Genomic DNA, 27,955 nt, shown 5'->3' with positions numbered 1-27,955 from the left:
ACAGGAAGACCAAAATTTCAGTACCGGCCTGGGCTACAGATAAAGATCAAAGCCAGTCTAGGCAAGTTAGTTAAGACTATCTCAAAATAAAAAGCAGGGACTAGAGAGATGGCGCAGCAATTATGAGCACACACAGCTTTTGCAGAGGATTCAAGTTCAGTTCCCAAAACCCACGTTAGAAGATTCCAATTCCATCTCTAAGGAATCTGACACCTCTGGCCTCTGTAGGCACCTGCACTCACAGACACACACACACACAAAAACACACACACAAAATTACAGATAAAATAAATCTTACAGACAAAAAGAAGGCTGAGCGTAGAAGTTAGTGATGGAGTGTTTGCCCATCATGTGTGACTCTCCAGGACTACACACACTAAATGTCATTGATAGGCTAAAAGTCTTTTGGGTCAAAGCAACCAGTATTTCTGTAGTAGTCAAGCCTTCAAAAAAATTCCAAAAAGAATATTAAGGTCAGTTATTTAGATGAATCTGAATTGGTGCAATTGATACTTTCCATTAGACATTTGTCAATTTAAAGCCAAGAGAATAGGAAAGAGGTATTTGTCATGAAGCATCAAACCAGGAGAGATGTGGATAATTTCTCGGGGCTAGCGTTACCATAAACTAGATTCAAGCCTGCCAAATTAACAAGAAATTAAAGAGTAAATATTCGAAGGAAATAGCAGACAAGAAAAAAGCAATATTCAACACCAGTTTTCCTCTTGAGACATCGGTCTCTGATGTAACACACAGAAGGAGAAGGAGGCTTAACAACCAAGCAGAAAGGAATTTTAAAATCAGGAATAAGGCCAGTGTCTTACAGTCTCCGCAAGTAAAGGTGATTATCACCAAGTTCTGACACTCTGAGTTTAGTTCTCGCAATCCAAATAATGGAAGGAAATCATTAAATCCTGCCAACTATCCTCTGACACCCATAAGCATGCTGTGACATGCAGTGTCCTCACAAGTAAATAACAGGTAAGAAAAAAAGGCAGGAAAAAACATGAATCCAGAGAGATAAAAATCAGAAGTGAGAAGCTGTGGAAGAAAAGCGCAATGTGACGTGTCAGAGACTCTGAGGTAGGGTCTCAGAGGGGGACAATTAACATTGGAGTGGAACAGAGGTAAACTGAGGCACAGGACTGCCATCCATCTAAGTCAGCTCTCCCATGGTGGACTGTGGTCTTAGACACCCTGCTGTCTGCCCTAGGGAAGCCACATAGGACAGTAACAACCACCCACATCCTTGAAAGTTTCAAAGATATGAGGCCCAATGACCAACTGAAATCTGAAAGTTATTTAGATTTGAGTTTCCCTAATTGCTAAGGGTATTACACGTTTTTAAAGATAATGTCTTACTACAAGCAACTAATGAATGCTGGGAGTGGGAGAAAATGATTTCCCCCAGGGATGAAAGATCAGTCCTGAAATTATATATGTGTGTATGTGTATATATATATATATATATATATATATATATATATATATATATATATTTGTGTGTGTGTATATATATATATATACACAAGTAACACTGAAGAAGTCAAGCAGATTGTGTTTACATATTTGTTCATATACACAAGTGTGTAAAAATAACAAAAAACTAGGTATGAATTTGAGAGAGAACAAAGAGAAGAGTGGACATGGGAAGATTTGGAGAGGAAAAAGGGAGGGGATAAGTGATGGAATCATATTTTAATTTCAAGACAGAAGGGAATATGAGGTCATATTAAAATAAAATCTTACAGTCTCATCTTGTAAGAATAACAACTTAACACGTAATCAAATAAAGGGGGGTAGAAAGGCTTGGAAAAGTTGCAGCTTGCAAACGTGAAGAAAGAGGATACAGCCAGGCTAACAGAAAGAAGAAAGCCTTTAAGACAAGAGAAAGAACATTCAAAAGTGATAAAATGTCCAGTCCCCTCGAGAGACAGGAACTCTAATCTGTCTCCAGCTAGAGATGTGACATGAAGTAGCTTGAAAAAGAAAGAAAAAGACATAAGCAAAAGAATCCAGCAGTGTACAAGTCTACTAGGAAGACCAAACTCAAAATAAGTGCAAAATATGAGGAAGTTTTGAATATTAACAAGATTAGCAGTGTTTACCTAATGGAAACACGCTTGCTGCAGAAATTGGCAATGAGGTAAGGCACAAAGTGTCCAAATTGATCTGAACACTGTGAAAGCTTGCCATACTCTGGATTATCAACTAAGTCTGAACTACCATCCAAGACTAAAGCTGTGCAGAATGTACTGTTTGATTGTATTGATATTAAGCTACAAGCTACTAAAAAGGTAAATAGGAAATTCTAAGATGTCCAAAATTCTTAGAGACTAAGGAATGAGATTATTGAGGACTAAGGGTTTGAACATTTGTAAGACTGAGCATGAAAATTAGAAAACATATTCTCTGAACAGAAATGAAAACATGGTCATCAGGATATAGGAGAAATTGTAACTGGAGGGGGGTGTACAACTTTAAATGGAACTAACAAGGGAGAAATAGCTAAAAACACTCACAAAAATTAAGAAAGGAACCAAATAAAGCAGAAAAGGAGAATAGTAAAGGAGAGTATATCATAAACTAAGAAACAGATAAAACATCAAAGAATCAATTGTTGACTCCAAAAACACACGCAAAACTGATAAACACCAGAGAGATCTACAAGAAAATGAAATATAAATTATGAACATCAAAAATAAAAGCATCCCTGATGTTGCGAATTCTACAGACCTTTAAAGATGATAGCGTAAGAATATCAAGGATAGCTGATTATAACACATTTGAAGATGGAGAACCCGGAATTCACAAATTAGCCAAACAGCTATTAAAGTAAGCCTGAGTTGCCCTGTGTGAAGGAAACAAACATGGAGGGGAAAATCCCCAATCTCCGGACTCCCAGAAATAATTCATCAGTCATTTTATCCAAAGGCTTTTGCTATAATTAAAGTCTGAGAAAAACCTACTGGGAGAGGGATATAAATGTTTTCCATTGTGATATACATACATACATACATACATACATACATACATACATACATACATATATAAAATAATAAATATTTCAATGACTAAACCCAAGAAGACTACAATGGAAATAATCTTGAATAATGGAAAATTATAGAAAAATTGCTGCAATAAAGTTGGATATAAGATCTTTTCATAAAAAAATAAAATTTTATTTGAAAAGATTGTTTTCATTTAGAATTTATCCACTAATGGAATATGTATATATTTCAGGAAAAGCATCTCATAATATTAACAAAAGGAGGAAAAGCCACTAAGAATGGCTATTTTTCACAGCAGCACTTTCAGGGTAACTAAAACACAGACTCGTCCTAAGCACCACATTAATTTTCAGCATATTGACATAACGACTACACAATAATGAAAAGAATGGACTTCAATGGGATCTCTGTCTCGGTCTCTCTCTCTCTCTCTCTCTCTCTCTCTCTCTCTCGCTCTCTCTCTCTCTCTCTCACACACACACACACAAACACACAAATGTGGGTCTAAGTGTCTACAAGTGACGTTTCCAACAACAATAGTCTCTAGACTAGTAGTCAACATGGTTCTAATGGGAAACAGGTAGTGCCTGAGAGGAGCACTCTGAAGTCGCTGCACAATGATTCTTGGTACGGATGTTGGTACCACATTTTTGTATCACTTTCTAACATCCCCTCATGCTACATACATAGATATATGCATATTTTTACTTATGTCATGTTTCCACTTAAAAATAGCTCCAAGGAAAATCCAGTCTTATTCATTACTCTGTCAACATAAGACAACAACAACAAAAAAACCTCTCTGAACATGGATTATTTGTCCAATGATCATTATCATCTGCTTCTAAAGGGAAACACATCCGTTCTTGACTCACATTCCCCCAGGGTCCACACCTGACCTGAGAATGTTCTGCCTCACCACAATTTTGGTCAACCTAGAAATAAGCATGTATCCTATTGTAAGCCAAAGATTCACTTTGTTCTGGAATAGTTTCTAACATTGTATTAGATGGTAGGAATAGATCCAAGGTACTTGTGCATGCAAGACAAGTACCCGATCATTGATATACAGAGATAGCTGTTTCATGAATTATCTAACAATAACAGCAGATTGTGTCAGTGAGACTCATAATTAGCTACTGTACATAATAGTGGCACTGCTATTATCCTGAAAGAGCTTTCCTGGGAGAAAAAAAAACACAGAAGAAAGAAGACAAATCATCATGGCCAATGGTGGTGATAAAGGCAATGATGACCATGGTGATGATGGCTATGTTAACGACACTGATGATGATAAGGTAATGATAATGGTAATGATGGTGATAATCACAATGATGGCGTTGGTGGTGATAGTGGCAATGATGACAATGGCAACATTGATGACGGTGGTGATGATAACAATAATCATAGTAATGACAATGATGGTGGCAGTGATGATGACAACAACAATGATAATATTTATGACAGCGATAGTGCTACTGCTTCCACCTATGCTGGAGACTATGATACATATATCACTATTTATTGTAGAGACTATACACAGACCTGTTTAGAGATATGATACATGAATTAGTCGTGGAGATGTCTAGATAGTAATGGCAGTTTGTGAGAGCCTGAACACAATCATGTCTACTCATGGGCTTTTTAAATCTGTCTTTGCTTTAAGACAATGAATTTTGTTTATAATGTTTGCATCCAAGAACTGTGACTTTAAATCCCCAGGGCAAATCCAGCATTATCCATCATAATGGCCTAAGAAAAATTAAAAGTGTATTCAAGAGTCCAGCACCCTGCCTGGAAACTTGGTGATTTTTTTTTTAAATTTAGACACCTTAGCTTTAATGTATAGTCAGGTAAACTTTTTAATAAGCTTAGTAATACTCTGTTTCAAGAAGAAATTCTTCAAAATTGTCACAAAACATTATAACCCAAGAAAATGTACACTATTGCTCAGAAGCCCCTCAAGGCACCTGCACATTGCCATTGATCCTACAGGGTAGAAGAGCACAGTTGTTAAAGAAGAGACCTCACCAGACACTGGCTTGCACACCTATAATCATAGCACCTGGGAGGATGAGGTAAGATCCAGATTTGTGGATAACCTAGGTTGTACAGTGAAGAACTGTCTAAAAATTAGAACAAACTTAGGTAAGTCATTATAAATACATATCCCAAGCAGGGTGGTGGTGGCACATGCCTTTAATGCCAGCACTTGGGAGGCGAAACAGGAGGAACTTTGTGAGTTATCTACAAGAGCTAGTTCCAGGACATCCAGGGTTGTTACACAGAGAATCAAAAAACAAACAAAGAAATGCATATGCCCAACAGGTGCTGGTGGTAAACCTTTAATCCCAGCCCTTGGAGGGCAGCAACAGGCAGATCTCTGTGAGTTCAAGGGCAGTCTGGTCTACAGAGTGAGTGCCAGGACAGGCTCCAAAGCTACACAGAGAAACCCTGTCTCAAAAACCCCAAAATGATAGAAGATAGATAGATAGATAGATAGATAGATAGATAGATAGATAGATAGATAGATAGATAGATAGATAGATGGATGGATAGAGAATGGATGGATGGATAGATAGATAGATAGATAGATAGATAGATAGATAGATAGAAAATGGATGGATAGATGATAGATAGATAGATAGATAGATAGATAGATAGATAGATAGATAGACAGACAACAAATGCATATCCCACAAAGTACAGTCAGATAGGATAAGATGCACCAGTTTTGAGACAAAATCACAGGTGATGATGTGGACAAGTCAGTCTCATGGGAAAGCTGACACTAAGCACCACCCAACTGAATGTGTGTGTTGTGATTTTAAAATCTGCATAGGAATACAATACAACCCCGAGGTGAGCGAAGTCTTGAATGACTACCTTCCCAGCTCTGATTTGAACACACCTGTTTTTTTTTTCATCAAATACACACAATACATACATTATCACTAACACGCCTTCTCCAAATACCACGTATTTTTCTTCCTTAAAGAGTCATTTCTTACCAAGAGAGATAAGGCGTGGAAGCTTCAGCATGTATTTACTCAGTGAGACGACATTATTTTCTGAAAATCAGATGTCTTTACCTGCGCAATCTCTGGTAGGAAAATTACCCTTTTCCAACAGAGGCTCACATTTTATTTGTCACTTTTAATGGCCTCGAAATCCCAGCCTCAACCAGTGATATTTGAATTGCTTTTAATTTATCAGGTAAGGTGTACAGAATAACTTGGCAGCTTCTTCTTGACGCATGTCAGGAGCAAAGGTCCTCCCTTGGGAAGGTAGTGTTCATAAAGCCCTCCCCCCCCTTGAATCATGGGGCTGAGAGCAATCCCCATGCAGAGGTTCAGTGATGTGGCTGACACTCTCCAGGAAGTCACCATAGTGTGTAATAACAAGGTGTGCAGGGTTCTCTGAAATGACTTAATATAATCAAAAATCTGATCTGAACTATTAAAGAACAAGAAAATTTAATTTAAAAACTGACATTACTGACCTTTCAAATCGTGTGTCCAGGCTCTTGTAAAACATGCATTCACAGGCTACTGTTTGTCTGATTTACTTGCAATAAAGGGTTCTTTATGGAGAGTGAGATTGCATTGCTCAGAGGGGTCCATTGCTGAGACGATGGTTGCCTTGGTACGTGGTAAAAAAGTGAAGTGTTGTCTCCTCTGCCACACAGAAGGATTTGAGGATTTTAGTTACAAACCATTTTAGAGTAATAAAAATGTTGCTAATATTATTGATCTTGGTGGTTTAATCAAGAACTTATTATCCACAAAACAAAGGACAAGGTGGCATCGTGTATATTTTTCACTCAATCCTCATACTCCCTAAGGCAGATGTAGTAAGGTTATCTTCACTAAAGAGGAGGCTGAGGTCCAGAAGGCTGACTTGCTTCCTTCCCAGGGTTCCAGAACATAACTCCAACGTGGCTCTGACAAGAGGAAGCATGTCAGATGACTCAAGTCACTCCTGCCTCACAACGTTAGGGGAGGCTTTGAAAAGCACCTACACGAACGTTCTGCCTTGCCCAGTGATTCTCCTTCCTCGCTCTCTCTCCCTAATCACACCATTCTTCTGTCTTCCCTAGAGGGAGAATGTCAAAATGTCACCATGCTCCACTCAGCTGCTCATACTCAACCTCTCTTGAAGACCTCTCCAGGTCATGTCACACCCCTGTGCCTTCCCCAGCAGCAGCAAAGCCCAAGCCATCACCATTTCTTCTAAGGTCACAGCCGCCTTCACCTCCAGTGCACACCCAGCTCATCGCTGCACTACTCGCCCCAACACATCTGGCCTACACCACCTCCTGCCTGCCTCTCTGGGATGTGCATACTTACAACGTGACGTTCTTGAAAGTTGTAGGCTCCCACATCAATCTTTGCCCCTCTGAGGTGAATTCTCTTCCATCCCCCACCACCTGCTGAACACTTGCATACCCTCAAGTGTTAGAGATTGAGACCACAGCAGACATCCCTCCTAGGGCCATTTGACTTTCCTCTGACATCACAGTCAAGGTCCGTGGACACACAGAAAACAGGTCTTGTTCTTAGACTATAATTTAGCAATGAGCTGTGAGGCTCTGTACAAACACTTGAACTCTTGCTTTCTCGCATCTCCAATCCTGATGATGTCAGTGTACTTCCCCAGAGGGTGGCTATGAGTGGTAAATGGGGCCTGGAGAGGAGATGGCCTCATGCATGGCCCCTGCCTTGTGGGAAAAAAAACTCAACGGCATCTAAGACCTTGATGTAATAATATGAGTCAATTTCCACGAAACACAACTGAGCAAAAATATCCAAAATACTACTGCTTGTTAATATCTATAATGGACAGTGATGATATTTAATATCTACAGAGGTCAGGGGTGATATTTAATACCTACAGTGAGCAGGGATAATATTCAATATCTACAGTGAACAATGATGATATTTAATATCTACAGAGGTCAATGATATTAATATTCATAATGGGCAGCAATGATATTTAATATCTACAGTTAGTAGTGATTATATTTAGCATGTATGGAGAGATCAGTGATGATATTTAATATCTACAGCAATCAAAGATGATATGTAATACCTACTGTGAACAGAAATGATATTTAATATCTACAGTGAAAAGTGATGATATTTATTACCTAAGGTGGACAGTGATGGCATTCAATATTTACAGATAGCAGTGACAATATTTGATATCTACAGAGGGTGATGGTGATATTTCACATCCACAGTGGGGAGTTATATCTAATATCTACAGGAGTGAGAGGATGTGTAAACCTTCCCAGCCAACTGGTCCCCAAGGCCACTTCTGGTTTTCACCAAGCAATGAACTAGAACTGGCTTGACATAAACACTCACCAGTTATATGCTGAAGAAATGAAAGACCCAGGTGTGTCTTAAAGAACAGACAAGAAAGATGAAACGGCATCTCTACACATTTTAAAGTGTGTGACAAGTCTGACCACCCAAGAATTTTGAGGTCTGTGCTCTAAAATAAGTCCCAGAAAAGGATGAGGTTGACAGATACACCGTGTGAGTAAACATTCCATTAGATACTGAGTAGAGCCCTGAACATGGTAAAGATGGTCACTTTTAGGTTTTACATATTTTACACTAACGAAAGAGCTCATAAATATCTTCATCCCAAGTGTAACAGCAAATTAACCTCCATGTCTGAATTACTGCCAATTCTTCATTAATTGTGTTTTTTACTATCGCTTCAATAGGAAAGATTTCTCCCAGAAGTAGCTGGAGCTTAAAGATGACTCAAGTGACTAGAATGTAGGAAACTGTCATCATGCCACAAACGGGGAGGGGGAGGCCAGGGTTGGCTTGATTATTACAGCGCCAGTGGACAGCAGAGAAGTGATTTCAGTGAGAATGACTTCACCAGAGCTGGTGCTAAAACCAAAGGCAGAGAGCTGGCCCCATGTCTCGAATTGAAAATACACTGAAATACGGGCAATCAGCAGCAGATTTAAGACACTAAACCACCCCAGAAAATATCAGAAGTCTTAGAGGAGGAGCCATAATCCATAAATAAAAGCAGCAGTGAGTTAAGGGGATAATAACATAGGTGAAAAGTTACACAGTGCGAGACAGAAAGGAACCCCTACACGAACTGCGGCGCTTTCAGACATAGTTCCTGTCCCCAGACAAAAAAAAAAAAAACAGGATTCCTCTGGAAGGAGATGACAAAGCAAGGCAGATGGGAGAAACAGCTCCCAAACCCTTTCTTCTTTATTTCAAAGGGAGCAACAACATGAGGGGCGGACTGGATTTCTTTGTGTTAAACAGGGGAAGAAAACACTCATTACCACAAAAGCAACCAAAAGAAGACTCAATACCATTGAAACCAACAAGCCTTTACCAAGAGAACTCTCATCTATGAAAACTATTCTTAAACCATTACTTTGTAAGACTGACCAACTGATTTTATATGGCCAAGTCTGCAAAAAAATATGATGAATCAATTTTATTTTAATCTATCTCGATCTTTGAACTTTATGGAAACTCACTAATATTAAATAATGGCAGACAATTAACAAAACAACCTAGTATTTGAGTGGCTTATGTTGGGTTATCCAACACTTTCTTTAAAGAATAAGAGACTATCAAAGCAGCTCCAAGCTTACAGTTCGTCTCACGCTGTCTTACTAGGATTCTGTCCCAAATAATCCTAGTACCACACCTGAGATGGTGGCAGACAGAGTGGGGTCCAAATCTGACCCGATCTACCATTCTTATGGACTGAACTCCAAACTGTGCAGTTAAGTCTCACAGTGAAGAAAAATCTAAACATGATCTAGACCACAAAGTGGCATGAAATGCACAGAATCAGAAGAGAAATGAGACTGGGGCTGTGAGTTAGAGTGCTGGGCCAAGTGTATCATTTCATCCTCGGCCTTCTATGCTATCATGGGTAAATCATACGGGGTTGGTTCCCCAATGATGGGGGAGAGTCTTCTGTTTTGTGTTAATTTCATTGGTTAAATAAAGAGACTGCCTTGGCCCTGATAGGACAGAAAATTAGGTAGGTGGAGTAGACAGACAGAATGCTGGGAGAAAGAAGCCGAGTCAGGAAGTTACCATGATTCTCCCACTTCAGACAGACGCAGGTTAAGATCTTTCCTGGTAAGCCACCTGTGGTGTTACACAGATTATTAGAAATGGGTTAGATCAATATGTAAGAGCTAGCCAATAAGAGGCTGGAACTAATGGGCCAGGCAGTGTTTAAAAGAATACAGTTTCCGTGTAATTATTTCAGGTAAAGTTAGCCGTGCGGAGCTGGGCGGGAACACAGACCACCGTTGCTCCTTCAACACCCCAATCGTGCCTCTGTCACATGCAGGAGACAGCCTGCCTCACAAGCAGGTGATGATTAAGTTTGTGGGTGAATTCACTTGGCCTTAGACACACAGGAACCATGTGTGCATGGTTAAAAGAAGGCTCTGTCTGAGGCAACCTGAAATAAAGTAGGAACGTTGAGAGAGGAACATGGGTTGTACAAGGAAGGAGCTTAGTAGCAGAGTGTTTCCTTGCCTGCATGAGGCCCTAGCATAAGGGTCAAGAGAGGATGGGTAGAAGGGAAAGAGGAAGAAATCCAGCCAGCCAGGGACATGGGGTCCTATTTTCCTAAGGATGGAGAAAAAAAAATGTGCAGGAGAAAATATAGACACAGAAAGGCAATGAGTGTCTCGAAGCAAACTATTGGTGTGCCGCCCCCAGACGCCAAGGCGATGGATAGGCGTGGTGTTCCTCAAAGCCATGAAAACTAGGCATGGAAGCCCGGTGTAACAGAACACACCTGGAAGCCTAACACGCAGGAGGACAGTGGGTTCCAGACCAGCCTGGACTATGCAATGAGACTGTCTCAAGAAACAAGATCAATTTATTATAAAAAAAGAAACCCTGATTAAACATCCAAACATCCACCAGTTCCAGAAAGGGCCGGTTCCTCACTCATGACAGTTCCAATCAGCCAACAGGTGCATGCCTGCCTTTCTCCCTTGCTCGGCTGTTCTCAAACCGAAGAGGCAGAAACCACAGCTAGTGACATAAAGGAAGCAGAGGTCACACACACACACACACACACACACACACACACACACACACACACACACACCGTCTTCCAACAGGCCGGTCAGGTGTGAAGCAAGTCCAGGAAGCAAAGCCCAAGGTTTAGGCAACTGCCCAAGTCCATGTGTTTTAATTCCTGAAACACAACTGACTTCCACGATTTATCGGGGTTTTCGAACTTTCTATGGTTAGGTAGCAGGAAGTCAGTCACAGGAGCCTTCCAGAGTTTTATTCAGAGTTTAGCAACAGAATCAGCCCAACTGAGAAGAACCTAAAGACACAGCAGGAAAATAAAGATAACACAAGCTGAGATAAGGTAAGATAAGATAAGATAGGTGAAGATACTTTGAGACCCCATCACACAGCCTGGTGAGAGGACTAAGAACCTGAGTCCAGTCCCTGGGACCCACCTGGCGGAGGAGATAACCAATTCCCACAAGTTGTCCTCTGACCTCCACACACATGCTATAGCATGCGTATGAATCATGCATGCATATATATAAACATACATATGTCTTTAAAACATCCCTTTGTATAAATGCCAGTCACTTAAAACAGTAACTAAGTATGCTAAGGTCTGTAATAGTAGTTAAAACCAGTTCTATCGATCATGCACATTTACAGATCCGGTCAAAATACTTTCAACCTTACGTCCTGTGTAAAGTTCACAACAGCCTTGTAATATTGGCACTGTCACTAGCCCCATTTTATAGATGAAGGAAATACACCTTGTCCAAATCATGAGAGTTAGCCACTAAGTTGGCATTTTAAGCGACTGTTCTCTGCTCTCCTTTTTTAGGGGAATGGCTTAAGTACTATAATGAAAACAATTATCATTTCTTTGGGGGGTTACCCTGTAATTTAAATAGATTTTTTTCACCAAGACACTCACAGCTCTTCCTAATGACAAAAACTCAGTAGAGCCAAAGACTTTGTAGCCCAGGATGCTGAACTGGCTTGGAAGACCTTAGTCCTCACTGGTGGGATACACTGTGATTCCAGGGGCCACCAGGGTGGTGAGTACAGGCTGGCCATATGGGAAGGGTGGTGTTTGGTTACCCCAAGCTCACAAGGAAGCATAGACAGACATGGGAACACGGGGAGCACCCCAGCACGATTCACTCATGACACATTCTCGGAGCGGCAGCCCGGGAAGTGAACCAAGAGGAGAATCAACAATAAATCCTTGAAGCAACTGTTCAGTCTCATGTGCCACTTGCCTTCTAGGACCCTTTCATCACTCACATTAAGAGTGGGAACTATAACCAATCCTAGGACTTCAAAATGAAACCAGTGCCAACAGACTCCTCCTTCGCAGATGCTAGAGCCATAAATCTGAGGCACGCAAGGATGCCAAGCTGACTGAGGCACACAGGTGCTGTCCACCTTTTGCTGGCCCATCAGAAATGCTTCTCTCTTGTAAACAAAAGCACGGGTGTACTTGTTACTCTTGCTTCCATCCTCCTGCCTCTCTGCCTGACATCACGGTGTGAGTCGGCTGGGAAGGGTTTGGATGTGCCTTCTCTGCTCAGGAAGAGACTTTGTTCAGAACACCCAAGAGACAGGACTGGAGCCCAGAAAACGGTTTCTCTTACAAGGAACACATGTAAGGTTCTACAGGGAGTTATGCATAATCTGTGCCTGCCAGTCATAGGCTGGTAGCCAGTGCTGCTTGGCTGGCCATCTGGTTGATGAAACGAAGAAACGAACGAATGAATGAGATGACTGGTAAAGAGGCAAGCCTGTGAGCTTTGACATCAGGACCACCACGGCTGAGATGCGGCTCAAAATCAAACTTCTGTGAGACTTTGGCCAAGTTACTTAACTTCTCTGATTGTCTGTCAATTCTTTATCAGAAGACAATAGGTTAGTGGACTGCTTCTGTTGTTCACTATGCCGTTTTGCTTCCTCCTGCTCTCTGTTAGTTTTATTTCCTATAACATCCTGATTCAGGTTTGAAGAATTCTCCATCCTCAGGACCGTGGTGGTCACTTGGAAATGAAACATAAAATAGCTAATTCTCTTTTAAGGCAGCGGGATTTCTTGAGAACCTAATCTATCCCTCGGCGGACAGGACTGTGACCCAAGAATAATGGTGGCAGCATTCTTTATTGGGTTTTATTATGTCCAGATGAACAGAAATAATGACTGACTATTTCCTAATGGGCCGGTGGACAATCTACCTCAGGGAAAATGCTCAGCCTCAATGCACAAAGCTGGGGGACAGAGTCTTTTTCTGTCATTGCTGTGTAGCTGGATTGCTAGGACAAAAATATCCCCTGTGGCCCTTGGACTCACTGGGGTCATGAAACTAACAAGAAACTTAACCAAATTCAGAAAGCCCCTCCCCATCTATTTGATCCGGCACAGAATTGTTGCAGGAGTCTTGTCTGGCAGAGCTGACTGCAAGCTGTGCAAGGGACACCCATGATGCAGTCTTCATGAGTAATCACCACCCTGGGGTGAGCTTTGGGGTTCTGTGGCTACACGAATCCCCCATGCTTCTGTAACTCCTGTAAGAACGCCAAAAATACCATTGCTTCTCCATGTTGGACTTGAATGGCTTTTTTGCTCTGATCTGCTGTTGCCCTCTCTAGAGGAGATTAGAAATAGATCCATTAGGAGAAAAATACCACAGGAGTCACATACCAACTAGGTACCTTGATTCCTTGGGACTCAGTTCTCTAACCTGTATAATGAGACAATATATACCTAGTGAGGCTGTACGGTGATGAATGAGATATAAGGAGAGTCCCCATGAGCACACACACACACACACACCTCTCATCCTCCTCGGTGGTCCCTTGTTTATTTACGTGGCATGGTGATACAGAGGTGTAAACATCAGAGGATATGATCAGTGCTGCTGAGGACGTAGGCTTTCGCGAGGTAGTTTTGCAGTGTGCATCCATGTTATACTTCAGGCAGTGAACTAGTCTGTGAGAATTCACAAAGGAATGGATGCGCAATAATTTTCAAGTTAAGTGAAACGAGTTCAAGGAAAACACATCAGAAAGGACAGAGGGATGGCTATCAGCCTTGTGTAAGGGAAAAGCATAAGAGAAGGAAGGGGAAGGAAAAGATAAGAGGGAGGTGATTGTTTGCATATATGGAAATGTCATTATGTCTTACCTTGCACAATTAACATATGCTAATGAAGGATTAGAAAGAAAGGCTTGAAATCACCATTTGCTCTAACATGATAATTGCTGTTCTAAGACTTCACACAGAAGTGATGAGAACACAGGGAGGAAAAATGACAACACCCTAGAAAGAGGGACAAAGGAAGGAGGCCCTGCTGTGGACTATACTGAAGAGAGCAGAACAGGCTGCTGTTGAGGGCAGGAACCAGGCATCTTCAAGGGTCTAGAGTCTGTCCCAGCCCACCACAGTCCCTCCATAGAAGCTGCACACCTTCTATTCCAGCCCGTTAGAGCTCCCCCTAACGGAAGACTATACAGTCTTCTATTCCAGTCTTCCTCATCCCACCCCCTGGAAAGGCAGCATAGCCTTCTAGCTGGCCCTGATTTTCACAGCTGATCAATACAGCCAGTGGCCAGAACAGTACTGCTCAAACATAATCTGACCATGTTCCCCAGCACAGACCTCCACTGTCCCCCCCAGATCACACAGTTTGTAAACTAGCATCCTTGAAATTATCTCACACTCTCCAGGTGATCTGCGTGTCTCTTACACCATCAGGTATTCACCTAGCTCAGGGCCTTTACAACTGCTCCTTCATCTTCATAAACTGCCCTCAGTATTTACAAGGCTCATTATATCATAGTATCTAAATTAATTAGTATTTCATGTCTAAGCATAGATTAGTCATGTGCAAACATGCATACACAATGTTATGTTTTCTGCAGTATCTATTCCCTATGCCTGCACCTGCCCCTGACACACAGGGACACCAAAATACTTGCTTAATAAATGAGTGCTAACCGAATCCTGATAAAGTATGAAAGTATAAATTGACAGACTCCAAGTAGAACTAATTTAGGCAAAGAAACCAAACAGACACAGTGGGGTCATCAAATATTAACTCCAGAATTGTACTTAATGCAATGTGATTCCATTCACCATGTGGAGATGGTAGCATGTTTGTGTCCCTAGAGGGTCTCCATCCTCTTTCAGGGTAGCATCATCCATGCTTGATGCTCTGCAGGTAGAAGCTCTCACTGGAAGGATACAGGGTAGAACTAATTGGGAAGTGAGCTGACGAAGGAGGAAGGAAATGGTCTGTAAGGAGAATACGTATATGTGAATTTTAGGGAATTTTTAGCTGGTTCAATAGGATGTTTTTGGGTCTAGCAGGCTCAAACAAGCATGTGTGATCAGAAAGGACAAATTTCAGTCACCAAGAAGCATAGCAGCTTGGGTACAATAAAGCGAAAGGGAGTCTAGAGTGACATCTTTGCAATCCCAAGTCAAAAGTGAGCCAAGGAGAACAGCTGAGGAATCTTCAGTTAGGAGTCTAAGCATCAGAAAAAAAGGGAACACACAGAGTATGCACCTGAGAATAAGCTGAGCATAGAACCCAGCCATGTCGTCTCCTGTGGGCCTCTACAGCGTCCCAAGTCAAACACCTGAGGGATAAGCCAGCTGCACCACCCATCTCATGCCCCTGACTTGCTGGGTAGAAATGTCTTAGGTGACACATGCGAATACGTCGCATCAGAGGAGAGAGTGGGAGATGCAGCCGGGAGAAAGGGGACATAGCACGACTGTCTTTGCAGCGAGCCTCTCCAGAGAAAGGGCTATCGGTGGGCTGAGAGGGGTCCTGACATTCGTCTGTGCAGAGGAGAAGGCACAGCCTTCTGCCCACACAATAGGAGCACATGCTTGGCTGTGAGCAAGTGTCACCTGCCTGGAGACCAGCAAACAACCTACGGGAAGCGAGCCTGGGCCCGAGGTGCAAGTGCTGGGGACCTGTGATATTTTTCATGCACCCCACGACATGAGGAACCTGAGATAATAAAAGCCTTCTATGTCTTGCTAAGGGGTCAGGGGTATTGTGGCAGGTGACCCGGAATAGTCTGCAAGCAGAAAGTGAGCTGGTGATGCTGGCACAGGCAGAGCTCTCTCCACCAAACCGTAAATTAAGTCCAGATGAGTTTTTTTATTGACAGAATGAGTCCCTTCAGCCCAACCATTCTTCAGTCACGAGCAGCCTTTCTGAGTGGAGGGCACGGGGTGGGCAATATCTGCCCATCCTGCAGATGCACACCGGTAGCACTCAGTGTCCAGATTCACCCGCTAGCCTCTCCCTGCTGATGCCCTGCACACCAGGCTGTTCACATCCCCAGCACATCAAACAGACAGCAGATCCAAGGTCTTCATAAAATAGCAGAATGAGATGCGTGCATGCCCCAGGGGCCCTTGATGGATCAATCTGCCAGTTCACAAACGATACATAAATGTGGTGGGTGCGACCGGCGCTCAGTCACCAAGGCCCTGCATAAATAACATTCCATTTAGTCAGTGCTAAGAAAGAAATCTCTGGGATGAGGAAGAAAAATAACAAAAGAGCCAGATATTAAGCTACAAGCTGGGCCTCACACAGAAAAGATCTTGTCCCTGGAAATTCAGGGCTGCCTCTCAGAGGCACAGTGGCTGAAGGAGACCTTGTGATATGTGATCAGACTCTGCTGCCAGCCAACCGGCCTATCGGAGAGATGAATGCAGACCCAGGTAGCTGACAACTCAGGAGGGAGCGCAGGTGTGTGAAGCATGTGGTCGCATGTGATAGCACAAAGGCCGGCCCTGTTGCCTGCCAGACACCATCTTGGGCACTTCTTTCAGCCTACATCACATTGTCTTCACAGGGATGCAGGAGTGATTATCCTCCCTCTGCAGATGAGGACACCGAGGCACGGGAAGGTTAAGTAACACGTCAAAATCCACACAAGTTAATTTACAGAACAGATGTGATGGCCATCAGCAGGTAGGTAGATAAACTGTGGTCTATGAGCTGGAAACAGGGCTCAGCAATTAAGACCAGTTGCTGAGGACCAACAGTCCAGAACATCCACTTTGCATGGCCCAGAGCCTCCTGGACCTCCAGTTCCAGAGGATCCGATGTCTTCTGGCCTCTGTGGCAAGCACACACAAACAAACATACACATAAATGCAAATAAAAATAAATAGTTCAGGAAAATTTTGTCTATATTTTTATTCATCCATAAAGAAAAGTAAAGCTACATCAGCTGTGGGAAAATAAGTAGAACCAGAACTGGAGATCACTGTGTTAAGTTAAATAAGCAGATTCCCAAAGGCAAATAGTGTGTTATCTCTCACATGCAGAAATATGTGTATATATATGTGTGTGTGTGTGTGTGTGTGTGTGTGTGTGTGTGTGTATATATATATATATATATATATATATATATATATATATATATGAAATTAGGAGGAGGACTATACATAAAGAAGGAACTAGAGGAAATCAGAGGAAAAAGTGGCAGCAGGGAAAGTTAAGCTTTTACTCTTATCAAGACCCAGATGAAAATACACGCATATAAAAGTCATATGAGAAGCAATGGAAGGCGACCCAGGGGGAAGAATTGAAGTTGCGAGAGGGCAGGAGAGGGAGCCGAGAAGAGAGACGAGCAGAGCGCAGTGATGCACATGATGAAAGCGTCCTCACAAGACCCATGACGTCACACACTAACTGAGTCTTTAAAAGGCAGCATGCCAAAGGCCACACGGTTCAGCAGCAGCTGAGTCGGACGTGGAACCCAGGCCATCTGGTTGGAGAGTTCCTGGGTGACATTAAAGGAAAGGCATGTTTCGGCAGCAAGAGACTGCATCTAGGTTGCTCCCACCTCCCACACAACTGGAACACATGTGTCATCTGAACCTGGTTTTCTTTATTATTCTTTTCATTTGTATTGAATGCATATAAGTATGATGCACATGTGTGTACATGCATGTTCACATGTGTGTGGGCACCTGTATGTGTGGTTTCCTGTGCATGTGAGTGTGAAGACCAAAGACTGATATTCAAGTAGCTTCCTTAATTCATCTCCCCTGTGGTTCTCTCCAAAGCCAGGGCTGGCAGATTGAGACACACTGGCTAATCGATTTGCCTCCCCTGTCTCTGCCTCCTGAGTGGCTGGCATCACAGGTGGGCCACCATACCCCGCTGGCTTTTTACAGGGTTCTAAGAACAGAACTTATACTCGCCCAACAAGTACTTTATCTACTGACCGTCTTCTCATCCTGACCCTTAGCGTTCTCAACTGTAGAGAGTGGCGGTGCTAAACTCAGAAGGCCTCTGGCAACGAGCAGATACCCAGGTGGGCAGTCAAGCAGTGTTTTGCTTTGTCTCAGGTAGCAAAGCTATCCTGGGGGCTCTTGCTGTGGTTCTGTGGTTACAACCCATCCTAAAGGACTTCATTGAATCCAGGCACCCTCCCTACACTCACAGGACACACAGATCAAACCTCCTAGGCATTTGCCTGCACAGTCATGGACTAGTTCTCCAGGTAAAACTTTCAGACAGTTGTGTTCTTGGAAGGGTGATATTGTCACTCCAGAAGCAGCCATTAGGAATGACAGGAAGAAAGATAGTCCCAGCGTGCCCTGTGTTGCTGTGGTTGTGGTAACCAAGGGATCCCTCAAGGGATCAGACTGGCGGAGCATTTTAAAAGATGGACCATTCAACTTCAGAAACTTCTTTGTCCAGGCAAGCACTAGCATTCAAGACACTTTCCACCTGTCAACTTGAAAATGTCCCCTCCAGATGCCTAAGTAATAACCACGGTTCAGAGTCTACAATTGTCAAGCCCTCTAAGTGCTGGGCATCAAGTTAGGTGTTCGGGTAAAAGGATCTATAACATATGGCTCCTGACTGGGAAGTGCTCTCCACCTTTCAGAGAAACAAATTCCCAATTAAGGTAAACTAAATTAAACTATTTTTAAATTTTATGTTATTTACATATTTATGTATTCATTGTTTTGAAACATATGGGCCCAGGTTGACCTTGAACTCACACTCAACCTCCTTATAGTTCTGTTGTGTGCTGTTTTGTTAGGAAGCCCAGGCTATGGAGCTGGACAGAATAAAGATCGTAGCTTGTGGAGAAGGACTCTGCCACGGACGACTCCACTCCCCAGTGGCTAGATATAAGTGGTAAGAACACTCAATGATTTTATATTTAAAAATATATATACATATTCATATCCATTGGAGTAGAGGACTAAAGCCAGTCCAGACTGAAGAGAGACCTCACCCAACATTCTGCTTGGATGCCGTCTAGGAACAAGACTCAGGAAGTGTGGGCAGATGAGGAACCAGACACTATCTCTGTGACATTTAGTTACCTACACCACACATAGCAGTTGCGCAGTGTGCACAGGGAGGTACGATGTAGCACAGAGCTACAGAACATGGTGAGAGCCAACTTCTTTCTCCTAGAAAATAAAAAAAAATGAGGTACTTAGTCCTTCTGCTCCTGGAGTATTGGTGAAAAGCCCCGAAGCACTTTGGAGTATCAAATCTACCTGTGCTGCAGCATCGAAAGGCATCTCCGTCCCCGGCCTGCCCAGTGCTTAACCTTATAACTGCCTCTCCTGTTCCTATTGCGTCATAACCACCTCTGATTCCCAAGCTCCAGTTCGACTTGTAACATTACAGGTGTGAAAATGAAATGTCAAAGTTTTCTCACTCTTTCTCAAATAGAACGTTAAGACAGTTACAGACGATGCATTCCTAGGGCTCTAAATGTCTTTCACTTTTCAAAGTCTCCTGCTGGAATTTTGAAGACACGGGGCCTTCTTGAGTGCCACTGACTTTTACAGTTTTGTTTTATTTTTTTTCCATGTTTCTTTTAAAAGGCTGAGATTTTGAAGGAAAGCTTGCAAGAAGGCCAAGTAATATTGTCAGAATCCTTTATTATGTGCGGGACTCACATTCAAATTTTCCAAGTGAAAATCATCCATTAAAATCATCCAAGGTACCCAGTGTGATGCATGTCCAGAATCCCAAGCCATCACCCCAGCATTCTTGAGGCATAGGTAGGAGGACATGAGTTCGAAGTAAACCTGGGCTACAAAGCAAATTCAAAGCCAGCTTGGTCTATGTAGTGAGATCTTGTCCCATAAAATCATTATCTGGAAATGTAGCTTAGTGGCAGAGCACTAACCTAGCACACACAAGGCCCTGAGTTCAATCCCCAGTATTTTTTAGGTAAGTATGATGACCTAAGTACCAGAAATGTAAAGGGGGTAGGATCAAGATCTCATCATTTAAAAGCAAGGATGCAGCCAAACACAGCTGATTCTATACATGAGTCCTCCTCTCTAACACTTGCAGAAGGGTGAAACATAGACGCTGGAGCACTGATGGCTGCAAGATCACACTGGAAAATACTTTCCTTCAAGAACTGGTTAGAGATCATGGCCTAGACAACTAAACTCACCTTGACTGTAGAGACAGAATCTTCAGTGTCTCCTTTATGTTTTGTGGTGACCAGACCGATCTAGACAAAGAATCAGCAAGCTCCAGCTTGGTACTTCCTTTCCTCTCATGCTACAGGATACAAGGGCAGAGTGGAAAAAAAACCCAACACTGCTCTCTCCCTTTAGACAGAACTTGCCAGCTCTTGGGCTAAACAATCATGCACCCTTCACTAGTGGATCTTTGAAGCCAGAGAGTAAGAGGAGCGAGAGGGCTGCAAAGACAATAAACACAGAGATGTGGTTCACTGAAGACCTCACCTCCTCCCCCTGGGTGCTAGAACTACAGAGAGGGCTGCAAAGACAATAAACACAAAGATGTGGTTCACTGAAGACCTCCTCCCCCTGGGTGCTAGAAATACAGAGAGGGCTGCAAAGATAAGAAACACGAGGATGTAGTTCACTGAAGACCTCCTCCCTCTGGGCGCTAGAGCTGCAGAGACTAACACCTTTGGAAAGTTTTACTAAGCACTATAACATACCAGTCATAGGAGTAGGTTTCAAGGAGACAGACTAATGGAAGCTGCCCGATCCTATGAGAACCGTATCCTACAGCTTCTGCTTTACATACAGCATTACGAAATAGAGTAAAATGATCCTCAGGAAAAAGGCAATTAACTCTTTCCACGGAGGAGGAGAGCTTCCCAAGGTCTTGAAGGGTAGTTTGCTTAAGGGATGGAGGATGTTGTAATTTCAACCTGAAAGGTTTTATAAAGGTCCATGTCTTACAAAGTCTTTGTCCTCAGCACTGGGAGGTGATGGAGCCTTAAGGATGTGTGGGATGGGGAGGACTAGAAAGAAGTCAGACCACTAGAACCATGGGGGCTTGTCAGAACCCCATTCTGTTTATAAGCCTGTGCTTCTCACCTGCCATAGCTGTATCTCTGCTCCCGACCATATATGACGCCTCACCGCAAACCCCAAGGCGATGAAGCCAAATGACCATGGACTAAAACTGTTGAAACCATGAACCAAAAGGAATCCTTCTGGCTTTTCAGGCTTTTATGTTGGCACTATATGACCCTGATGGAAAGCTGAGTGGCTTTGGGAAAAAACTGCAGCACTAGGCAGAAAAGGAGCTGTGCACAGGATCACAGGGAGATGGGCCAGCACCCAGAGTCATCAACATGAGCATCCCATGGCTGAAGCAGGTCAGATGTCAAGTGGGAAAGCAGTAGGATGAAGTTGTGCTAGGGATCAAGGTGATTGATTCTAGAGAGAAACTTTATGGGTCAAGAAGTTACATCAAATCCTACCTGCCGGATCCTAAGAGACATCTGCAGCCACTTCCTGGGATCATCATGAAACTACTTAAAAATACACATTAAACATTTGCATAATCTCCAACATATCCTAAGCACAGAATAAATTCCATTATTATCATCATGTGCAGTCTGATCAGAACATCGAGTAAACAAAATTATCTCCAGAAATGGAAACATTCAGCCTCCATTGAAGCTTTCAGTAAAATATCAGGATTCCCAGGTTGGAGTGTGGAGTATGATACACCAAAGAGCATGGCAGAGCTCAAAGCCAAGTACCAGCCCTTTCTCATTGCCTGGTTTGGAAGTGGTTGCTGAGCCTCTCTGTCCCTTGGCCTTCCCACATACACACTGAGGACGCTCACAGAACCATTCTCCTAAGGCACTGTGACTGCATGAAGGGGCCAGTCCCCATTAGCTGTGACACTTGCTACCCTCCTGGGCCATTGCTACTGGAGTGGATCAGGAATGTGCTCTCTTTCTCCTTTCCTAGGAAGTCCTGATGGGAGAACAGGGACCATCATTCACCTCTTTGCAAAAGTATTTCAGATTCTGTACATCCTTCCTAAAGGCAGAATGACTTTCACTGAAAGGATGGCAGCTATCAATACCAGACATGCAATGCTCTGGACACTGTCTCCTCATTTTTGCTAGAAATTGCACAAGGTTAACCACTCAGCAACACCTTTTGTCCTGCGGTTTGTACAGCGTAGCGAGGGGAGGGGAGATAAAACACCTTTGGGAAGATTCAAGCTCTAGTTGCAGAAAGAGAAGAGGGAGGAAGGATCCCAGCTGTGCCCCTCCTGGCAGCAGCTGTAAGCATCAGTTAGTCCCAGCATCTGCACAAGAGAGACAAGTGCAAAATTTCCAGGCTTGTGTTGTCTGTGAGTGGAATCCATTGGAATGTTGTTTGTTTCCTGCAAGAAAATATTCCAAGCTGCAATTTAAGCCCTGGCCTATAAACACGTGTTTATTTAAAAATCAATCTTAAGTCAAGGTCTCCTTTCACATCCTCTGTAGGATACAGTGGAGGGCCAAGCTCCAAGCTCTACCCCTGCTGACTACAGGTCTCTCCCGGAGGTGGAGGCACTGCAGATCCAGATCACAAGCAGACTGTGATTTGAACGAGACATCAAGACCATCAGGGAAAAAAGCTGGTCCTTTCTAAAGCAAGGAGCAGGGTTTCCCACCGGATGAGTGCACCACTGATGTCTACAGAGACCAGGATAGACAACTGAGAGGGGGACAGGAGGCAGGTCAGACCTCTGAGCACTGTGCAGACATAGACATGAACACACTGAGAGCTAAAACACATGCACTATTATGCATCCCTATCCACACATAAATACACATTCATATATGTACACTATACACACATACACACAAATCCATCCATAGACACACCATAATGCATATATAACACACATTCATATGCACACACATCCATCCCGACACACATATACACAATACATAGACCCATATACACATATAAATTCATCCATACACACACATCCATATACACACACCATCTACACATATATACACTTATCTATATATACATAGACATAGACACATAAAGCACACATACACACACATACACATATACACCCCTACATACCCTGTCCTAAGTTGCTTTCCATTGCTGTGCTAAACACTGTGGTGCTTTAAATGAGATAGTCCCCCATGCTCTCAGACATTTGAATACTTAGCTCCCAGCTGGTGTCCCTGTTACTGCAGTTTAGGAGGTATGGGCTTGCTGGCGGAAGTTTAAAGATTTGCACCATTTTGAGTTTGCTTTCTGTTTGCTGTTGGAGACAAGAATTCTCAACTACTGCTCCAGCCACCATGCCTGGTGCTTCTCTGCCATGACGGTGATGTACTCTTACCCTTGTGGAACCCTGATCCTCAAATAGCCCATCTTCCTATAAGTTTCCTTGGTCGTGGTATTTTAGCATAGTGATAGAAAAGTATCTGAGACAAACGCCATGACCAAAAGCAACTTGGAAAGAAGGTGGTTTATTTTTAGCTTACAGATTACAGGCATTCATGAAGGGAAGCCAAGGCAGGAACCTGGAAGCAAGAACTGAAGCAGAGACCATGAAAAATGCTGTTACTGGCTTGCTCCCCGGGCGTTCTCAATTTGCTTTCTTATACAGCCCAAGATGGTGCCGCCAGCAGTGGGCTAGGCTCTAACATCAACCACTAATCAAGAGTGCCACAGAACTGTCTACAGGCTAATCTGAAAGAAGCAATTCCTCAACAGAGGCTTCTCTTCCCAGATGACTCTAGTTTGTGTCAAATTGACAAAAATGAACACCAGCATACATAAATACCATACCTTAATATACATGTATCACATACACATGTGAGTGCATGCATGCACATCCACACACATAAAAACACAGAGATACCAACATTCATGTACACACAGGCACACAAATTCATATACATACAAAAATGCCCAAATGCAACACCTATATACACCCATCCCCCTAGACAGATCAGAATCGATCCATTGTCATCAGACTTCATTCTCTCTCTCTCTCTCTCTCTCTCTCTCTCTCTCTCTCTCTCTCTCTCTCTCTCTCTCTTATGTGTGTCTTCCTCCCTCCCTGCCCCCCTCACATACACATGTCTGCACACATGCATACATGGTAACTCATACCCAAATACATGATTTCCACAGGAAAACACACCTACATACACATGGGCATAGTTTTCACAGAGAGAACACCCATCTACACAAGCCAATTCTCCATTGAGGGAAGGTTATCCTGGCAGCTGGCATCTACCTAGGGACTGGCTTTGCTCTGCAGATCCACGACTTCGGTGGTGAGACCACCACTTGAATACATTTCAAGTTCACACTGATGTCCTTGAGAACAAACCCATCCTCGGTTCATCTCTGATGTGCATATGAACTTGAGCTCACAAATGCAAATGCCTAGCAATCCCAGAGCAAGTACAACATGGGCAGGCAGGACTATAAGTCACAGCAGCCCAGGATGAGGACTATGTCAAATGAAAGAACCCATCTGTCTAGGAGGCAAAAGATAGTCATCACCCAGTACCACTGGGCTGCGACTGTGAGATATAGATGAACCCTATGCTTTAAGAAAGACAGAATTCCAGCCAGTAATAGAAAATCTCCACATTTGAAAGCATCAGTCACAGATTCAAAATTGCTTTAAAACCTTGTCCAAGCAGGCCAGACTAGATCCATAATAGAGACCTGTCCCTCTGCTCCAGTGGGAAGAGTAAGCCTGAGGGGTCATGGACAAGATTTATGAAGAAAGAAGCAGGGCATCAGTTCCCACACGCACAGCTGCATCAACACCTGCGCCAATGTCCTGGCCTCTAGGCTCCGGCCAGCTCACCGGTAATGGTGGGAGGAAGGCTCCACATTCCAGGAACCCAGGAGTTTCTCACAATACCCATCCCCAATGTAAATAAATAAATAAATAAAACGGGGAAGGAGAGAGGGAGGAAAGGGCACAGAGGTATCTAACACAGCTACCCCTAAAGAGCCAGATTAATCTGTTTTGCTACCAAGAAATTCCCTTCAAAATGCATGAGAGAGCTAGATAAAGTAAACAACAGGGCAGAGGGCAGGCTCTCATGTTTGTCTCTGTACGCATACACATACCTACAGAGTGTATGGATATGTGCAGTATGATTTCAGCTCTGTTGGCTTAGACATTCACAGGTGAAAAACCTACAGAAGAAGGACCCACGCATGACACATTATCACAAGAGTGTCCTCAAAACCTAGACGCTTAGTCCTGTAACTTGCTGTACCCCAGGTAGATGACAACCACTTGACAGGCCCTTCCATCACCTCTGCTTCCTCTCAACAAAACAGGAAGATTGGATTTTAATCTTTAAATGCCCAGCTCCTACTGTGAGTCCCACCATAAAAAGGGGTGGTTCTGTTTGCTCATGTCAACCCTAAGGACAGGAAGTGAAGTGATTTGCGGGGCACCATGAGTTGATAAGGGGACTCTACACGAGAACGACACTGCAGCTGTGGGTCCCTAGCCATGTGACTTCACCTTGCTGAATTCCCTTACAATTAGGAAATATTTACTTGTGTAACGGTGTAGGATAGTAGGCACATAGAGAGAGTAACTAACTGCTTTTGTCTCCAAACCAGCGACCCCTGGGATGTGGAAATGAAACACAGTCTATGATTTAAAACAGCCTACAGCTGTGCTTGCCTTGGTCCACACTTTGGGTTTTAAATGCTGAATCTGGTTTATACTCCTGTTTAGAAATGGACACAGGGACAATATTACAAACCCTAGCTCTCTGTCTCTCTGCAGGTGTAGGCTGGCTGTGTCTTGGCCACTGCTCCTAAAGGCCGATTTACCTGGTACTTGCCATTGGGCTCCCTCGTTCACTGCAGCACCTCTATGGCCCGGTCAGGCTCTGCTCTTGCAGCCTAACTAATTCAAGAAGAAAGGAGAAACCTCAAGAATACTGGAATCCTGCAAACCCCAGAGAAAGAGAAAATTCTTTGAATGGGGGCATGTGGCTGTTCCCGATTGCTTTATCCACAAAGATAAATATTTGTCTGGCAATATAAGAAGCCAAAGTATGCTGAACCACTCAGAGGGTGTGTGCTATGGGAATTAAAACCAGAAATGAATATAAACGTACCTTAGTGGGCAAGTTTTTTTTTCTTGCAATTCATGAAACTTAAGGTTGACTTAACAAACCATTAATCTGAAACCATCTATCCTTCTGTCAAATTTGCATTTCTTCATTTCCTCAGAAGGTCAAAGGAGGCAGAGTTTGGAAAGAGGACTCTTCCCAGTCCAGGAACACGCATCAGATCCAGCCAACACCGACGCAAGAAGACTCAGCCTGGCTTACAGTTTGAAATTGCAGTGTCTCCTACAGACTAAAGTTTAAAGTACTTGGACCTCGGTTGGTAGCCCTATTCAGGGACTCATCTTCATTAGGGTTGCCATGATGAAACACCATGACCAAAAGCAACTTGGGGAAGAAAGGAAGCAGTCCACTGAATTCATACTGGGTAGGAACCTGGAGTCAGGCCATGGAGGCATGCTGCTTACTGGCTTGCTCCCCATGGCTTGCTCATGCTGCTTTCTTATAGAATCCAGGACCACCACCAATCTAGGGATGACACCCATAATGGGCTGGAGTTTCCCACATCAGTCACTAGTTAAAAAAATGTCCTGCAGGCTAGCATACAGCACTCTTTCAGTTAAGGTTCTCTCCTCACAGATAACATCAAAGGAAGCTTCTAGAACTTTGGGAGACAGGACCTAGTAGAAGGGAGTAGATTACTAGAAGTAGGTCCCTGAGGCTATGTTGTCCTTGCCTACTTCCTGTCTCACTCATTCTGGTCCAGAGTATGTGAATACCTTTGCCACATACTCCTGATACAATGCCCTGAGCTGCTATGCCCTGCCCTCCAGCCATGATGGGCTAAGCTGCCCCCAACCATGAGCCAAAAGAAGCCGCTCTTCCTCTGAGCTGTTTTGGTCAGGTGTTTTCTCACAGTGACACAAGAATTCCCTTCTCTCTCAGAGGAAAATCATAAGACCCTCTTCTCAAAATAGCAGTGAGGACAGAGCGGACGATCTGTGCCCAAGTTCACTGAACTGCAAAGCTGTTCTGTCAACTTTTGAATGCAGATCGCCATGACGGTGGAGCCTTTGGTTATCTCATCATTACATCATCGGTATATTATTTTAACAGTAGTGCCCGGCACACAACAGGACTTCCATAAATATTTTCTTTAAAAAGAGCAAAGTGGTCTGTATACCACTATCCCAGAGAAACTCGAAGTGGCAGTGTTCACCTACAACCCAGACAAATTAAAAGTTTCAGTGTGCACCCGTAATTCCACATAAGCTAAGGGAGGCAGAGTGTACCTATGATCCCAGCACTTGGGATGCAAAGGCAGAATGACCAGTTCTGGGATACCCTGGGCTACAAAGCAAGAGCCTGTCTTGGAAAAGTAAGAAAATCGATGACATGCATACACAGGTGACTAATACAGATCAAAGGACCAGATCATTGAAGGAACAAGACGTGGAATTTTCACCAACTAATACCACCTCTACCTTTTCTCTGATGGATATCTAGAAGATTTAGGCAG

At 43.2% G+C, this 27,955-nt stretch overlaps 1 protein-coding gene across 4 annotated transcripts in view; it reads right to left on the bottom strand.

Moving 5' to 3' along the window:
- Hs3st4 (heparan sulfate-glucosamine 3-sulfotransferase 4) overlaps positions 1–27,955 on the bottom strand; it is a 423,734-nt gene that overhangs the window by 324,443 nt on the left and 71,336 nt on the right. The window contains exon 1 of one of the 4 annotated variants that reach the window (XM_075972133.1): positions 19,434–19,498. The exons of the other annotated variants lie outside the window; for them this stretch is intronic. The gene's annotated coding sequence lies outside the window, so the exon portion shown is untranslated. Of the gene's footprint in view, positions 1–19,433; positions 19,499–27,955 lie in introns of those variants that run through there. 4 annotated transcript variants of the gene reach the window in all.

This window comes from Microtus pennsylvanicus, chromosome 5 (genome assembly GCF_037038515.1).
Source record: "Microtus pennsylvanicus isolate mMicPen1 chromosome 5, mMicPen1.hap1, whole genome shotgun sequence".
NCBI classification, from domain to species: Eukaryota; Metazoa; Chordata; class Mammalia; order Rodentia; family Cricetidae; genus Microtus; species Microtus pennsylvanicus.
This window is presented reverse-complemented; position numbering and strand designations above follow the sequence as displayed.